The sequence below is a fragment of the Bufo gargarizans genome, chromosome 4 (genome assembly GCF_014858855.1).
Source record: "Bufo gargarizans isolate SCDJY-AF-19 chromosome 4, ASM1485885v1, whole genome shotgun sequence".
Taxonomy (NCBI): domain Eukaryota; kingdom Metazoa; phylum Chordata; class Amphibia; order Anura; family Bufonidae; genus Bufo; species Bufo gargarizans.
Window position 1 is genome coordinate 107,939,291 of NC_058083.1, and position 19,571 is coordinate 107,958,861.

The 19,571-nt window shown below is 45.0% G+C and overlaps 1 protein-coding gene across 1 annotated transcript in view; it reads left to right on the forward strand.

Moving 5' to 3' along the window:
• The window catches only part of LOC122934166 (ephexin-1-like), a 196,005-nt gene that overhangs the window by 40,434 nt on the left and 136,000 nt on the right, over positions 1-19,571 (forward strand). The gene's annotated exons all lie outside the window — the stretch shown is intronic.

Genomic DNA, 19,571 nt, shown 5'->3' on the forward strand with positions numbered 1-19,571 from the left:
TTGATAAAAAAAAAATGTTTGGGCAAAAAAAAAAAATGGTTTGGGTAAAAGTTATAGCATTTACAAACTATGGTACAAAAATGTGAATTTCCGCTTTTTGAAACAGCTCTGACTTTCTGAGCACCTGTCATGATTCCTGAGGTTCTACAATGCCCAAACAGTAGAAAAACCCCACAAATGACCCCATTTCGGAAAGTAGACACCCTAAGGTATTCGCTGATGGGCATAGTGAGTTCATAGAACTTTTTATTTTTTGTCACAAGTTAGCGGAAAATGATGATTTTTTTTTTTTTCCTCTTTTTTCCTTACAAAGTCTCATATTCCACTAACTTGCGACAAAAAATAAAAAATTCTAGGAACTCGCCATGCCCCTCACGGAATACCTTGGGGTGTCTTCTTTCCAAAATGGGGTCACTTGTGGCGTAGTTATACTGCCCTGGCAATTTAGGGGCCCAAATGTGTGAGAAGAACTTTGCAATCAAAATGTGTAAAAAAAATGACCGGTGAAATCCGAAAGGTGCACTTTGGAATATGTGCCCCTTTGCCCACCTTGGCATCAAAAAAAGTGTCACACATCTGGTATCGCCGTACTCAGGAGAAGTTGGGGAATGTGTTTTGGGGTGTCATTTTACATATACCCATGCTGGGTGAGAGAAATATCTTGGCAAAAGACAACTTTTCCCATTTTTTTTATACAAAGTTGGCATTTGACCAAGATATTTTTCTCACCCAGCATGGGTATATGTAAAATGACACCCCAAAACACATTCCCCAACTTCTCCTGAGTACGGCGATACCAGATGTGTCACACTTTTTTGCTGCCAAGGTGGGCAAAGGGGCACATATTCCAAAGTGCACCTTTCGGATTTTGCAGGGCATTTTTTACACATTTTGATTGCAAAGTTCTTCTCACACATTTGGGCCCCTAAATTGCCAGGGCAGTATAACTACGCCACAAGTGACCCCATTTTGGAAAGAAGACACCCCAAGGTATTCCTTGAGGGGCATGGCGAGTTCCTAGAATTTTTTATTTTTTGTCGCAAGTTAGTGGAATATGAGACTTTGTAAGGAAAAAAGAAAAAAAAAGAAAAATCATCGTTTTCCGCTAACTTGTGACAAAAAATAAAAAATTCTAGGAACTCGCCGTGCCCCTCACGGAATACCTTGGGGTGTCTTCTTTCCAAAATGGGGTCACTTGTGGCGTAGTTATACTGCCCTGGCAATTTAGATGTGTAAAAAATGCCCTGCAAAATCCGAAAGGTGCACTTTGGAATATGTGCCCCTTTGCCCACCTTGGCAGCAAAAAAGTGTCACACATCTGGTATCGCCGTACTCAGGAGAAGTTGGGGAATGTGTTTTGGGGTGTCATTTTACATATACCCATGCTGGGTGAGAGAAATATCTTGGCAAAAGACAACTTTTCCCATTTTTTTATACAAAGTTGGCATTTGACCAAGATATTTTTCTCACCCAGCATGGGTATATGTAAAATGACACCCCAAAACACATTCCCCAACTTCTCCTGAGTACGGCGATACCACATGTGTGACACTTTTTTGCAGCCTAGATGCGCAAAGGGGCCCAAATTCCTTCTAGGAGGGCATTTTTAGACATTTGGATCCCAGACTTCTTCTCACACTTTCGGGCCCCTAAAAAGCCAGGGCAGTATAAATACCCCACATGTGACCCCACTTTGGAAAGAAGACACCCCAAGGTATTCAATGAGGGGCATGGCGAGTTCCTCGAATTTTTTTTTTTTTTGCATAAGTTAGCGGATATTGATTTTTTTTTTGTTTTTTTCTCACAAAGTCTCACTTTCCGCTAACTTAGGACAAAAATTTCAATCTTTCATGGACTCAATATGCCCCTCACGGAATACCTTGGGGTGTCTTCTTTCCGAAATGGGGTCACATGTGGGGTATTTATACTGCCCTGGCTTTTTAGGGGCCCTAAAGCGTGAGAAGAAGTCTGGAATATAAATGTCTAAAAATGTTTACGCATTTGGATTCCGTGAGGGGTATGGTGAGTTCATGTGAGATTTTATTTTTTGACACAAGTTAGTGGAATATGAGACTTAGTAAGAAAAAACAAAAACAAAAACAAACAAAAAATTTCCGCTAACTTGTGCCAAAAAAAATGTCTGAATGGAGCCTTACCAGGGGGGGGGGGGGGGGGGGGGTGATCAATGACAGGGGGGTGATCACCCATATAGACTCCCTGATCACCCCCCTGTCATTGATCACCCCCCCTGTAAGGCTCCATTCAGACATCCGCATGATTTTTTACGGATCCATGGATACATGTATCGGATCCACAGAACGCATGTGGTCGTCTGAATGGAGCCTTACAGGGGGGTTATCAATGACAGGGGGTGATCAGGGTAATCAGGGTGATCACCCCTCTGTCACTGATCACCTCCCCTGTAAGGCTCCATTCAGACATCCGCATGATTTTTTACGGATCCATGGATACATGTATCGGATCCACAGAACGCATGCGGACGTCTGAATGGAGCCTTACAGGGGGGTTATCAATGACAGGGGGTGATCAGGGTAATCAGGGTGATCACCCCCCTGTCACTGATCACCCCCCCTGTAAGGCTCCATTCAGACATCCGCATGATTTTTTACGGATCCATGGATACATGTATCGGATCCACAGAACGCATGCGGACGTCTGAATGGAGCCTTACAGGGGGGTTATCAATGACAGGGGGTGATCAGGGTAATCAGGGTGATCACCCCCCTGTCACTGATCACCCCCCCTGTAAGGCTCCATTCAGACATCCGCATGATTTTTTACGGATCCATGGATACATGTATCGGATCCACAGAACGCATGCGGACGTCTGAATGGAGCCTTACAGGGGGGTTATCAATGACAGGGGCTGATCAGGGTAATCAGGGTGATCACCCCCCTGTCACTGATCACCCCCCCTGTAAGGCTCCATTCAGACATCCGCATGATTTTTTACGGATCCATGGATACATGTATCGGATCCACAGAACGCATGCGGACGTCTGAATGGAGCCTTACAGGGGGGTTATCAATGACAGGGGGTGATCAGGGTAATCAGGGTGATCACCCCCCTGTCACTGATCACCCCCCCTGTAAGGCTCCATTCAGACATCCGCATGATTTTTTACGGATCCATGGATACATGTATCGGATCCACAGAACGCATGCGGACGTCTGAATGGAGCCTTACAGGGGGGTTATCAATGACAGGGGGTGATCAGGGTAATCAGGGTGATCACCCCCCTGTCACTGATCACCCCCCCTGTAAGGCTCCATTCAGACATCCGCATGATTTTTTACGGATCCATGGATACATGTATCGGATCCACAGAACGCATGTGGACGTCGGAATGGAGCCTTACAAGGGGGGTTATCAATGACAGGGGGTGATCAGGGTAATCAGGGTGATCACCCCCCTGTCACTGATCACCCCCCCTGTAAGGCTCCATTCAGACATCCGCATGATTTTTTACGGATCCATGGATACATGTATCGGATCCACAGAACGCATGCGGACGTCTGAATGGAGCCTTACAGGGGGGTTATCAATGACAGGGGGTGATCAGGGTGATCACCCCCCTGTCACTGATCACCCCCCCTGTAAGGCTCCATTCAGACATCCGCATGATTTTTTACGGATCCATGGATACATGTATCGGATCCACAGAACGCATGCGGACGTCTGAATGGAGCCTTACAGGGGGGTTATCAATGACAGGGGGGTGATCAGGGAGTGTATATGGGTGATCATCCGCCTGTCATTGATCACCCCCTGTAAGGCTCCATTCAGACGTCCGCATGTGTTTTGCGGATCCGATCCATGTATCCATGGATCCGTAAAAATCATGCGGACGTCTGAATGGAGCCTTACAGGGGAGTGATCAATGACAGGGGGGTGATCAATGACAGGGGGTGATCAGGGAGTGTATATGGGTGATCACCCGCCTGTCATTGATCACCCCCCTGTAAGGCTCCATTCAGACGTCCGTATGCTTTTTGCGGATCCGATCCATGTATCCGTGGATCCGTAAAAATCATACGGACGTCTGAACGGAGCCTGACAGGGGGGTGATCAATGACAGGGCGGTGATCAATGACAGGGGGGTGATCAGGGAGTTTATATGGGGTGATCATGGGTGATCAGGGGTTTATAAGGGGTTAATAAGTGACGGGGGGGGGGGGGGTGTAGTGTAGTGTGGTGTTTGGTGCGACTGTACTGACCTACCTGAGTCCTCTGGTGGTCGATCCTAACAAAAGGGACCACCAGAGGACCAGGTAGGAGGTATATTAGACGCTGTTATGAAAACAGCGTCTAATATACCTGTTAGGGGTTAAAAAATTCGGATCTCCAGCCTGCCAGCGAACGATCGCCGCTGGCATGCTGGAGATCCACTCGCTTACCTTCCGTTCCTGTGAGCGCGCGCGCCTGTGTGCGCGCGTTCACAGGAAATCTCGCGTCTCGCGAGATGACGCATATATGCGTGACTGTGCGCCAGCCTGCCACCTCCGGAACGCACATGTGCGTTAGGCGGTCCGGAGGTGGTTAAAGGGGTTGTCCCACAAAAAATATTCTACGGTTTTCAAACCAGCACCTGGATCTGAATACTTTTGTAATTGCATGTAATTAAAGATTTAGCATAGCCACTGAGCTATTCTATAAAATATATTTGCATAGTGCCACCTGCAGTTTTTTTTTCTTATTTCTTTGACCTGCTCACTGAGAAGGCCGCACATGCTCAGTTTCATCCTTCAACTGCCTCCTGAGCTGTGATAGGCAGAGCTGAGACACGCCCCCTTAGCTGCAGCAGAGAAGACACTCCCCTTGCACTTTCAGCTTGATATAAATCTAGCAGAGCAATGACTGGGGAGATCTCTGGATCCATGTGAGGTACCGGGCTGGTTCTTTGATTTGTTAGAAAGAGACTATCATGGACTATATGATGTCTGATTTACATTTTTTACATTAGTCATGGGATAACCCCTTTGAAGGGTTTCTCCAGGAATCAACAACCGATACCCTATCTCTAGGATTGGTCATAATTATCAGATTAGTGGGGATCTGACATCCAATATCTCACAATTAGGTGCCAGAAATATTATCCTGGAGAACCCCACAGAATGACCTCTCAAAGTTTACACAGTGCCATGAAAAACTATTTGCCCCCTTTCTAATTGCATCTATTTCTGCCTATGTGGACCATATAAAACCGTTATCAAACACCAACTGACCCCCTGTGCAGTTTCCTCCTTAAAGATGACCTGTTACCTCTCCTGGGTCCTGGCATGTCTGTTTTAGTAACTACTTGCATTCCCCATGCAATTACAACACATAAACTACAGAATTGTTTTCTTCTACACTGAACAAAAATATAAATGCAACACTTTCGGTTTTGCTCCCATTTTGCATTAGCTGAACTCAAAGATCTGAAACATTTTCTACATACACAAAAGACCCATTACTCTCAAATATTGTTCACAAATCTGTCTAAATCTGTGTTAGTGAGCACTTCTCCTTTGCTGAGATAATCCCTCCCACCTCACAGGTGTGGCATATCAAGGTACTGATTAGACAGCATGAATATTGCACAGGTGTGCCTTAGACTGCCCACAATAAACACATACACTATGTGAAACAAGGCTAATATGCTTGTAGGGACTCAAAACTCTCCCCTCACAACAGATGTTAGGAAGATAAGGAATGAGCCATTGGAGTTCAACATGCCTGATCCTTTTATTCTCTGAGATAAGCCACTGCCAGAGGGCATACACAGGCCAAGGAGGCAGGTCAACCATTTGGCTGGCAGCTGTATAATGTGTATGGCTGTCCTCAAGCCTGTATTACATTTAGCTATCCCACAGGAGATTGTTGGGAAGGAAGCGTTCCTTCCTGGCAGACGCCTGCTCTCTAGCAGAGGAGACCGTTGCTATTACATGCAGAGATCTCCTCCACAGTATGGGGACGAGTGACCACTAATGCCATCGCTCATTCCCACGCTGTCTAGTTGTTTGCCAGCAATAGATCGTGATTAGGCAGCATGATCTGCTGCCGGAAAATCCTGATCTTTAAGCATGCAGAAAGATCATGATTACCCGATAAAAGAGCATTTGCTCGTTCATCAGGTAATCGGCGGAAGTATTAGGCCCCTTTCACACGGGCGAGTTTTCCGTGCGGGTGCGATGCGTGCGGTGAACGCACTGCACCCGCACTGAATCCTGACCCATTCATTTCTATGGGACAGTGCACACGAGCGGTGATTTTCACGCATCACTTGTGCGTTGCGTGAAAATCGCAGCATGCTCCTCTTTGTGCGTTTTTCACGTAACGCAGGCCCTATAGAAATGAATGGGGTTGCGTGAAAATCGCATGCATCCGCAAGCAAGTGCGGATGTGGTGCGATTTTCACGCATGGGTTCTAGGTGACAGTCTATTCACTGTATTATTTTCCCTTATAACATGGTTATAAGGGAAAATAATAGCATTCTGAATACAGAATGCATAGTATAATAGTGCTGGAAGGGTTAAAAATAATAAAAAAGTTAACTCACCTTCCCCTCTTGTTAGCGTAGATCCCGGTCTGTTCTTTAGCTGTGGCTAAAGGACCTTTGATGACGTCAGATCACATGCTCCATCACCATGGTGATGGACCATGTGATTGGAGCATGTGATCTGACGTCACCTCAGGTCATTCAGTCCACAGCTAAAGAACAGACCGGGATCTACGCTAACAAGAGGAGAAGGTGAGTTAACTTTTTTATTATTTTTAACCCTTCCAGCACTATTATACTATGCATTCTGTATTCAGAATGCTATTATTTTCCCTTATAACCATGTTATAAGGGAAAATAATACAATCTACAGAACATCAATCCCAAGCCCGAACTTCTGTGAAGAAGTTCGGGTCTGGGTACCAAACATGCGCGACTTTTCTCACGCGAGTGCAAAACGCATGACAAAGTTTTGCACTCGCGCGGAAAAATCGTGCATTTTCCCGCAACGCACCCGCCTCTTATCCGGGCAAAAAACATGACGCCCGTGTGAAAGAGGCCTTAGACTTCTAGATGATTGCTAACGAGTGTTACTTTGAAAACTCATTAGCGATCATCTGGCAGACAGTCTACCATTGTAATATAGCCCTTCGTCACTCAGCTAACCAATTTAAGGGGTTGGTCACTTTCTGGGTACTGTTGACCAATGTGTTTGTGAGATGATTATATGGCACTTACTAATACAGTCTTTGTTGATATTCTGCACCATTTTCTATATTTCATAAGGTATGTCCCTTGTTTACAAAGCCTTTTGTGCTGTCCACATACAAGTTCTGTCCACAAGATGGCTGCTGATGGGGGGACATGTGACCAGGAAAATCACCCCCATGTCATGTGTCCTCCATTCATATACACCACAACTGCCATCTCTAGCTGTTCCGTTAGGAGTTGTGAATGTACAGTGTTAGAAGAGGGGAGGCTGAGTGATGTGTCTGGTCACATGTCTTCCATCAGCAGCCATTTTTATGGACAGGACCTCTATGTGGACAGCACAAAAAGCTTTGTAAACAAGGGACATACCTTATGAAATATCGAAAATTGTACTGAATATCAACAAAGACTATTTTAGTAAGTGTCATCTAATCATGCTACAAACACATTGGTCAACAGTAGCCAGAAAGTGGCCAACCACTTTAACCAAATTTAATTGAAAATTGTATACAATAGTAGGTACATGCCAACCCTGTGAACTAAGGTATCAACAGCACATTGTGTCATAGTGAACAGAAATTCACTAGTAACATAAGAGGCAGTTACTGGAATATAACTGTTCGGAAGGGGTTACAACATCAACTACTAAAGCTGGTCAGACATTAGATTAATGTCGGCCAAACCATCTCACATTAAAAAGAATGATGGGGCTGTTAGAGTACAACATACCAGATCCTTTTGTGATCAGAGCCAGTCTGACAACTCTCACTCTCCTTCCTGCATTCAGGACACACGTCAGGCTTACCGGTGCATTAGGGGTTGGGGTCCATGAGGAACATCTGTTGACCAGACAAGCCAACTGCTGTCTAAGGCCTCTTTCACACTTGCGTTGTCCGGATCCGGCGTGTACTCCACTTGCCGGAATTACACGCCGGATCTGGAAAAACGCAAGTGTACTGAAAGCATTTGAAGACGGATCCGTCTTCAAAATGCTTTCAGTGTTACTATGGCACCCAGGACGCTATTAAAGTCCTGGTTGCCATAGTAGTAGTGGGGAGCGTCATACTTACAGTCCGCGCGGCTCCCGGGGCGCTCCAGAGTGACGTCAGAGCGCCCCATGCGCATGGATCATGTGATCCATGCGATCACGTCATCCATGCGCCTGGGGCGCCCTGACGTCACTCTGGAGCGACCCAGGAGCCGCACGGACGGTAAGTATGCTGCTCCCCGCTCCCCACTACACTTTACCATGGCTGCCAGGACTTTAGCGTCCCGGCAGCCATGGTAACCATTGAGAAAAAGCTAAACGTCGCATCCGGCAATGCGCCGAAACGACGTTTAGCTTAAGGCCGGATCCGGATCAATGCCTTTCAATGGGCATTCATTCCGGATCCGGCCTTGCGGCAAGTGTTCCGGATTTTTGGCCGGAGCAAAAAGCGCAGCATGCTGCGCTATTTGCTGCGGCCAAAAAACGTTCCGTTCCGGAACGGAAGACATCCTGATGCATCCTGATGGATGGACTGTCCATTCAGAATGCATTAGGAAAATCCTGATCAGTATTCTTCCGGCATAGAGCCCCGACGACGGAACTCTATGCCGGAAGACAATAACGCAGATGTGAAAGAGCCCTAAGGCCCCTTTCACACGGGCGAGTCTTCCGTGCGGGTGCGATGCGTGCGGTGAACGCATTGCACCCGCACTGAATCCTGACCCATTCATTTCTATGGGGCTGTGCACACGAGCGGTGATTTTCACGCATCACTTATGCGTTGCGTGAAAATCGCAGCATGCTCCTCTTTGTGCGTTTTTCACGTAACGCAGGCCCTATAGAAATGAATGGGGTTGCGTGAAAATCGCATGCATCCGCAAGCAAGTGCGGATGCGGTGCGATTTTCACGCATGGGTTCTAGGTGACAGTCTATTCACTGTATTATTTTCCCTTATAACATGGTTATAAGGGAAAATAATAGCATTCTGACTACAGAATGCTTAGTATAATAGTGCTGGAAGGGTTAAAAATAATAAAAAAAGTTAACTCACCTTCTCCTCTTGTTCGCGTATAGGCCGGTCTGTTCTTTAGCTGTGGCTGAAGGACCTTTGATGACGTCAGATCACATGCTCCATCACCATGGTGATGGACCATGTGATTGGAGCATGTGATCTGACATCACCTCAGGTCATTCAGTCCACAGCTAAAGAACAGACCGGGATCTACGCTAACAAGAGGAGAAGGTGAGTTAACTTTTTTATTATTTTTAACCCTTCCAGCACTATTATACTATGCATTCTGTAGTCAGAATGCTATTATTTTCATCCCTTATAACCATGTTATAAGGGAAAATAATACAATCTTCAGAACATCAATCCCAAGCCCGAACTTCTGTGAAGAAGTTCGGGTCTGGGTACCAAACATGCGTGATTTTTCTCACGCGAGTGCAAAACGCATGACAATGTTTTGCACTCGCGCGGAAAAATCGTGCATTTTCCCGCAACGCACCCGCCTCTTATCCGGGCAAAAAACATGACGCCCGTGTGAAAGAGGCCTAAGGGTACTTTCACACTAGATTTGTGAGGATCCGGTAAACCGCATGTAAACGGATATAGTTTTTTTCCGGATCCATTAGATGGATCCGGTGATATACTGGATCCGTCTCAGCTGGTATCATCTGGAATAACGGATCCAGTATTTACATGTTTTTAAAGATTAAAGGCGAAACTAGCTCCTCCTATATCCCGGCAAGCTGCGGTATTTTGTCTGTTCAAATACCGTACAAGGGATGGAACGGAAGACATCCTGATGCATACTGAACAGATTGCTTTCCATTCAGAATGCATTAGGACAAAACTGATGCATTTTTTTCCGGTATTGAGACCCTTTACCGGATTTCAATAACGGAAAAGAATAACGCCAGTGTGAAAGTACCCTAAAATGTGGAGTTAGCTTTAGGATTTGAGATTTAAGAAATATGGTGATTTTTCCCTAAATGTCTCTGGTAAAGTAGACTGACATCTAAGACGCATACATATAAATCTGAAAAACATCTAAGGAACAGTAGACCTAGTCCAAGTTAGAGAGAGATTAGTGACGGCATATGCTAGTGATATGCCATCACTTAGTATTTGTGGGAACACCCCACTAGGTTTTACACTATAGGAGATATGTGTAAAATTGGTGGGAGGGGGACATCTTCTGGGAGCCCCAAAAAAATCACAAGAATGGGCGTCACGTGTCCCCCCCCCCCCCCCCCCACCTAGGTTGTAGGTGTCAAAGTAATATCCACATGAATGTCGGGACCCAAGTTTTCCCAGCAGCACATTGTCCAGATCCACTGGTTTGACCTCTTTCCATACTGCATCCTGGTGCTATATCTTCCCCAACGCACACACCTGGTCCCCAAATTGATGGAAGATAAAAATGTGATTCATCAGACATGACTGCCTTCTTCCATTGCTCCATGGCCCAGATTTAAAGCTCACGTGCCCATTGTAAGACACGGGCACCATATGACCACAACTAAGCGGCCCCATACACAACTAGCTGTGATGTCCTGTGTGTTCTGATATCTTTATATCATAGCCAGAAGTAACGCAATCAATAATTTGTGCTACAATAGTCCTTCTGTGTGATCAGACCAGACAGGCTAGCCTTCAGACCAGAATGGCTTCAGACACAGTCAACAGAATTGGGTCTTTGTCAACGTCGCTTAGATCCATACACTTGCCCATTTTTCCGGATTTTTTAGGAACTGACTGTTCACTTGCTGACTAATATATCCTACCCATTGATAAATGCCGTTTCTGTGTGGATTTAGTGTTATGGTTATTCGTTGTATATTATGATCAGGCTTCCATGAGATTCCCAGCATTGGCACATCATCCGCTCAGGTATTATTCTCTGTCCTTGGCTGTAGAACAAGAATAGAAAATTTAATTTTTGGTGTACTTGTCATGAAGTTCATATCCAGTGGTTGCTTTAATTGTTACAACCAGGAGAGATAAACGATTCACTGCTAAAATCAGATCTGTTGCATAAATGTGAAAACTATTACTACTTAAGGTGCGAAAACACTCCAGAGTTCCTATCATAAACACTTAGAAGGTGCTAGTGTCACAACTGGTAGACACGTTTTGTGAGACATCTGCTCAGTTCTAAACACATCAGTTAATAATTTGCGGGCTATCAAGCATGGCGTCTGGTTTCAGACTTGGTGTTAGTTGTTTCATATTTAAAGGGAACCCATCATCATGAAATACAGTGCAATCTGCAGGCCGCATGGTATAGAGCAGGAGGAGCTGAGCAGATTGATATAGAGTTTTTTTGGGAAAAGATTTAGTAAAACTTGTAATTTATACATTTAAGCCTCTGCTCTTTCTATGCTTTGGGAGTCATATGGGCGGTACCACTCAGTGATTGACAGCTAACTGTGCATGACTAAGCATAAGGGAAGACTGTCAATCATTGAGTAGGACCGTCCACATGACTCCTATGTATAGAAAGAGAAATCACTAGAAATAATTGCTCTCACCCAATAGGTACAAAAAATATCTATAGACTATGATAAAATCTCAGATTCTTAGCCAATATATTTTGATCAAAACACATCTGTGCCCGCCTACCACAGCAAGGTGATCTCAGTCTGGCAGGATGTGTTTTGATCAAAATATATTGGCTAAGGGCTCTTTCACACTTGCGTTCTTTTCTTCCGGCATAGAGTTCCGTCGTCGGGGCTCTATGCCGGAAGAATCCTGATCAGGATTATCCCCATGCATTCTGAATGGAGAGAAATCCGTTCAGGATGCATCAGGATGTCTTCAGTTCAGGACCGGAACGTTTTTTGGCCGGAGAAAATACCGCAGCATGCTGCGCTTTTTGCTCCGGCCAAAAATCCTGAACACTTGCCGCAAGGCCGGATCCGGAATGAATGCCCATTGAAAAGCATTGATCTGGATCCGGCCTTAAGCTAAACGTCGTTTCGGCGCATTGCCGGATCCGACGTTTAGCTTTTTTAGAGTGGTTACCATGGCTGCCGGGACTCTAAAGTCCTGGCAGCCATGGTAAAGTGTAGCGGGGAGCGGGGGAGCAGTATACTTACCGTCCGTGCGGCTCCCGGGGCGCTCCAGAGTGACGTCAGGGCGCCCCATGCGCATGGATGACGTGATCGCATGGCACGTCATCCATGCGCACGGGGCGCTCTGACGTCATTCTGGAGCGCCCCGGGAGCCGCACGGACTGTAAGTATACCGCTCCCCGCTCCCCACTACTACTATGGCAACCAGGACTTTAATAGCGTCCTGTGTGCCATAGTAACACTGAACGCATTTTGAAGACGGATCCGTCTTCAAATGCTTTCAGTACACTTGCGTTTTTCCGGATCCGGCGTGTAATTCCAGCAAGTGGAGTACACGCCGGATCCGGACAACACAAGTGTGAAAGAGGCCTTATTTTATAGTTTATTCTGTACAATGGGTGAAAAAGATATTTTTGGTGCCCAGAAACTGTCAACAAGCAGGTCAGCTGTTGTTATTGTGAAAGTGCAGGATGCAGGTATAAGGTGGATGACAATATGAAGGAACAAGCGGATTGACTTTTCTTTAATTACCCACAAGTCACTTGGGCACGTCGGATTATGTCGGCTGATAGTTGATGCTTGCAGCTCTTCAACAGTGCTGCTGCGGATAGTGCTTGTGTTGTGCACAAGTCTGGGGAACGTGGAAGCCATAACCCCTGCTCACAGTTCACTCCTCTGTAAACAGTTCATGAACCCGCTCCAGTGAGCTCCGTGAGTTGCGGCATGTTGCCCCATCCTGTTGGAAAAAGCGGGACGTTTTTTGAAGAAGAGCTGCACGCAGTATCCGCCAACTTAATCCGACGTGCCCAAAGATGCAGAGACGTGAACAGGGACCAATTTCAGCATTTTTTGTGACTTGTGGGTGATAAAAAAAAAACAATCCACTTGCTCGTTCATCTTGTCATACTATCGCTGGAGGCGGGCTACTTTTTTCGTGGGCCACTCTGTATAAACTGCTTGGCATAAGGCGTTCACAAACAAATCAATCCATTCATAGCTATCGTATGCAGTACTTATGAACTAAGGGTTGAAAATTGAGAGTCCTTAAAAGGTCTGTCACAGCAAACAGATACAGGGGCACATTTATTAAGACCGGTCTTAATAAGCCCTATACCTGGCGGTGGATTCTCCGGAGTTATGAAGTGGCGCCGGCCTCTACATAACTTCGGCAGATCCACCACCGCTTCTAAATGTAAGACGGCTTTCTAGCTGACTTACATTCAGACCATTTTCTGCCGGCCCTTTCCTGTCCACCCTAGCCCACTTTTTTTAGACCTGGCGTGAGCGGGCAGAAGTCGCAGATTGCAGTGCAAAGGACCTTTGCGCCGCAATCTGTGACAGAAATATGCGTATAGGCACACACAGCATTTCTTTTTTTTTTTTTACTTGCGAGAGTAAAGCTTCATGCATTTGACCATGTCCATGACTATTGCAGTCTATGACACCCATGTGCTGTCCATTTTTTTTTTTTTGGGGGGGGGGGTTTGCAGACCCATAGAATAGAATAGGGCAGTGTACAATCCACAAACAATGCAGATTAGGCACAGATCCAAAATACAGTCGTGTACTTGAGTCCTAAAAGAAATAGTGAAAAAGTGTTATGAAGAATATACGTAATGGAACTCAAAGCTGGCCATTAAACGTGTTTTTGTGAAACAGCATATGGGAACCTGTGCATAGTGTGTATATGTCCATATGATCTCCTTCACTACTGGCTGACTGATAGGAATAAGTGCATTTACCATCTTCTGAACGTTATCCGTTTACCCAAGCTCGGTAAGGTGTGTCTCACATGTTACATAGGTAGTGAGTCAGATCTTCCAGCTCCGTAGAGGAATGTGTCTTCACTGCTCCTTTGCTGCCCTTTATAGAGTAGACGTCTGTGTGAGAATATTATTAACATCAGTCACAAAAACCGGTTAAACATACTGTATTTTTAAGAAAAACAAGAGAAATTGTGGGAAACTTTTGCATTGTGGTAAAAGAGTCACATAATATAAGTCCTTCCAAAAGGGTACCTGTAACCACTCGTAACAGCTGCAAATTATTAAAAAAGTCCTAAAACAACAAAATTATTTTAGAAAGGCTAAAGGGAAGCATTTAGGCAATGTGTACACACGGCGGATTGTTTGCAGAAAGTGAAACATCCATTCCTTACAGCTGAATGGATCTGCAGCAATGTGTGCCCTGGAAGGCTTATATGACTCTTGAGAATTTATCCTTACTTTTAGGCTCCAGTCACACATTCGTAATTTCGTTCCGCATTTAGCGGAACGGAATCGCGGACCCATTCATTTCTATGGGGCCGCACGATGTGCGGCCCGGATACGGAAATGCGTACCCACATTTCCGGGTCCACAATTCCAATCCTGAAAAAAATAGAACATGTCCTATTCTTGTCTTTAATTGCGGACAAGAATAAGCATTTTCTATTAAGTGCCGGCGATGTGCAGTCCACAAAATGCGGAACACACATTACCGGCAGGCATCCTTGTTTTGCGGATCCACAGATCCGTGGATCCGCAAAACACTTACGGACGTATGAATGGACCCTTATAGACTGATAAATAACTAGAAATGACTGAAAAATTGAGAGCCCACGGTGCATACTACTTGTGGATTTTCTGCAAGTTTTTTTCACGCAGAAATTCTGCTGCGTATATAGCACTAGAAAAGTAGATGAAATTGACAAAATTTCATGTACGTTGTGGAAATTTTCCATGCCGATTTTGAGATTTGCAGAATGTCAGTTTTGCGGATTTTCAGTGCCAAGCTCCCCAACTGCCATGCAAAGGGTAAGAAGTTGGGCAAATCCACGTCAAAATCAGTGACAAAATCCGCAAGTAACGCATGAAGATTTTGGTCCAGCAGTGCAGTGAAATCAAAATGAAAATCTGCGTAAACTACACTGCCTTGCATAAATTATGTTACAAATTCATAATCTGGCAGAGTTATGAAAACTATCTAGAAGTAAATCTGTATTTGCTGCCTATAGCAACCAGTCACAGCGCAAGTAAAATTTATCAGGAGAATAATACAAAATGTGGGCTGTGCTGCGATTGGATGTTATGGGCGACAAAGACAGTTCCTCTTTTAAACAGTTTCATAAACCTTCTAAAAAATGTCTAGGAATAAAGTAAAACTGATATAACTATTGAACGTGAAAAGAAAATGCTTCGACACATTCAGGTTTCCTGATGGAGTTTATAAGTCAAAATCAAGAGTGAATTAAAAAAATAGGAGCCATCATATCTGTCCCTTATACTTTCTCTCCTTTTATGATCCAAATCTGATTTTGAATTCCAAAACTGCCTGCAGAAACCAGAATGTATAGCTGTACCCTAAGGGCTCATGCAGATGCGGACTCATTGACTTGAATGGATCCGCGATGGGAAGCCCACAGCAGCGCTTCATAGTGCTTCCGTGGACTTCCGATCAGTGCCTCCGCTCTGCAAAAGATAGGTGAAGTTCTATCTTCAGTCGTAGGTTGCAGATTGCGGACCCATTCAAGTCAGTGGATCCGCATCCGCACCATGGTCAGTGCCCGTATATTGCGGACTGCCTGCAATATGACCATGGAGCCAGTCCGATCGTGGGCATGAGCAGTCATACTGCATTTTATCTTGCTAACCTACCAAATGTATGTAGAGAACGTGCACTTCAGTATATGAGGTTCACAGAAGAGAAGAGAACTGAAGCCTATTGCACAGCACATGACTGCCTGGACCTGTCAATCAAAGTGCAGTTACAGAGAAAGCAGAGCCTCTAGGTGTAATGACAACGCCCCCGTCGCTCCTAGATGCTCATTTGCATATATTAAAACCACATTTTTCTCAGCAACACGGGTAGACTTGAACACGGGATCAACACAGATGCCTTCAGCTGCCAAGCGCACATGTAGCAGGTCAGCCGGTGTCATAGGTACAAATCTGCTGACAGATGCCCTTAAAGACCTTTCACTTTTCTTTGGGACAATAATAAAATATTGTTGTGAGGGTGCAGATAATCTTTAAGATACTTCCACACATGGCAGATGTGCTGTGGATTTTCCAAATTGCAGCCTTAAAATCTGCAGTGTAGTATACTTGGGGTGAGGCTGATGAGTCCATTCTTTCTGCAGATTTTCCCTATGGACATTGTGTCAAATTTGCTGCAAAATCCACATCAGAATCTGCATGTAGCATAGCAATATGTTCAAGTGGACGCACTCTTACTATTAACAAATGGTAAATAATTTCAGGATTGTACACTGCATGTTGTGCACTAAATCATAAAATACGCATCGTACAGCATAACCTTATGTATATCATAGTGCAGTCACTACACACATAAGGTTACATGGGCAGTATTAGAACAGATCGGACTTTTTGACATAAGTGTGCCGTATTAAATATTGTAAATTATAACTGTGTCAATCCAGACATTATAACACTAACAATGCAATAATATCCTTCTAAAAACTTGGCATTAGATAGTTTATTGGTCAGTCGTCCCGTAGACCAACAGTTTGTGCAGTAAATCATAATGTCTAGTAAATTAAATATACTGTATTTTTTGGACTATAAGACACACCAGACTGTAAGATGCACCTAATATTTTCCATCAGACCTCATATCAGATTCTCATCAGACACACAAATCAGACCTATTCTTCCTCAGACCTCAGATCAGACAACAGGATCGGACCCCCAAGCTCAATCAGACCCTCAGCCTCAGATCAGACCCCATCAGACCCTCAGCCTCCATCAGCCTCGGATCAGACCCCAGTCAGACCCCCCAGCCTCCAGTAGCCTCAGAAGCGGACATTAGCATTTGGACTATAAGACACACTGCCACTTTTGAGGGGAAAAAAGTTTGTCTTATAGGCTGAAAAATACAGTAAGAACCTGAACGGTCCATGATTTCTTGCTGACGACCAAGATTGCAGCCAGTACAACACATCACTCCATCTCACTCTCATCAATGGCACATCTACTTATGATTAATACATCCCCTGACATGCGTAAAAAATGATGAATGAGACGGGCCATCCTGCTGGTCCCCTTCCCTGCCCACGCCCACTTTTTTAGACCTGGCGCAGGGCGGGAAAAAGTCGCAAATAACCTTTGTGCAGCAATCTGCACCAGAAATACGACTAGTATAGGCGTATTTCTGGATAATAAATTACCCCCTATGTTTCCGTTTTGGTGATGCTAGATATCCTCTACCCCACCACAATATGATGTTATAGTAATTGTGCCCATTGAAATCATTGTAATGCATGGATATTCTGGGTCCTTTAGAATGAGGCATGCAGCCACTCTATGCTCTAGCTCAGGGATGCTCCACCTGCGGCCCTCCAGCTGTTGTAAAACTACAATTCCCATCATTCCCTGACAGCCTACAGCTATCATCCTACAGAAGGGCATTGTGGGAGTTGTAGTTTTACAACAGCTGGAGGGCCGCAGGTTGAGCATCCCTGCTCTAGCTAATACAGAAAGGGGTTTTCTGAAATTTTTATACTGATCATCTATAAGTTGTTTGAGAAAGCACCGGCACTCGCCGTAGCGCTGCAGCCTTCTCTCAGCTCACCAAGTACAATGCAATACATTGTATAGCAGCTGTGCTTGGTATCCCACTCGGCCCTATTCACTACAAGAGGCTGAGCTGTGCCTAGGTCATGTGACCTAGGCTAAGCTGCGAGAAGCCTGGATAGGTCATCAATGCCTGTTGTTTGCAGGACACCCAAGGCCAGAACCAGGCACCAGAACTACACTGATAGGTATAGTGGCCATGCCTGGTCACTGCACTGCTGCTCCAATTTACTTGAAACAGGTGATTGGCGGGGATGGTGGGAGTTATATCCCTGGTATCTGATTTTGATGACCTTTTGTAAGGACAGATCATCAATACTTAGGTCCCAGAGTACCCCTTTAACGTATCGATAAGTCACCTAGGTTTTTACAGACCCAGAATGACAGGTAATTCTGTGCACACAGTCCACAGCACATTCCATAGTTTCCACAAATCTTTTACCATTTTAAGCTGGCACCATCGCTATGTTGACTAAAGTACCTTATTTCCAGGAGTCTTCTTTTTACTTTATTTCGTTTTGTAGTTTTGATATAAAAGCGATTTTTATGATATGCTAATTAGAGACCAAGGGGCCCAGAGGGGCGTTTTTTTCCTTCTCCGGTGCTCAGTGACGCCCCCCTGCAGTGCCCAAGAATGCCTCCTGATCATCAAATAACCTCCCACAGCTCGGCAAACGGTCCCGCCCCCTCCCCACGTCATCGTCTACCTTCTAGAAATGCCCCGTCCTTCTTCCTGTCTGCGGCCAGAAAACGCGATCATCAACCTCCTGAGGGCAACAGCCTCAAAAGTCTCACTGGGCATGCACCGAGCCCAGTGACGTGACCTGAGCACTGTTGCCCTCAGGACGTTGATGATCGCGCAGGCCGCAGGCGGTACCGCGCCTGCACGAGTTTTCTGGCCGCAGACAGGAAGAAGGACGATGCATTTCTATAAGGTAGACTATGAGATGGGGAGGGGGCGGAACCGTTTGCCGAGCTGTGGGAGGTTATTTGATGATCAGGAGGAGTTCTTGGGCACTGCAGGGGGGTATCACTGGGCACCGGAGAAGGAAAAAAACGCCCCTCTGGGCACCTTGGACCCAAATTAGCATAACAAAAAAATTGCTTTTATATCAAAACTACAAAACGAAATAAAGTAAAAAGAAGACTGCTGGAAATAAGGTACTTTAGTCAACATAGCGATGGTGCCAGCTTAAAATGGTAAAAGCAGGTGAGAGAATCCCTTTAAGGTGAATTCCATGTTATGTATGTATAATGTACTGTACATGTCTATTTATATTATACACAGTTTATGTGAGAAGAGGGAACTACATAACTGTGTCTTGTGATGAATGTGTTGTATACACTGGAGATGTTACTAGGTGTGGCTACACTTACTGTCAATCCATATTCAGCTGGATTGACTCGTCTTCCTAGGTCCAGATTGCATGTAGTTACCATTTCATTTAAAGGGCATGCACTTTATCACCTACTTTGTTTTTTATTACTGAAGCCAGATTCTGATACCCATTTTTTATCACCTGTTTTTACTTTCTAATTGTAGATTTTTTTTAAATTGTATTCTCTGTACATGATTATGCAGGCAACTTGTCTGAGATGCTCTTTCAAGGGTCATGAATGAAACTCAATGACTGCTATAGGAGAGTATTTGGCCATGCCCTGGGACCGCCCTCAAAACTCCTATAAACCGCCCACTTTAGGACAAATGTTCACAA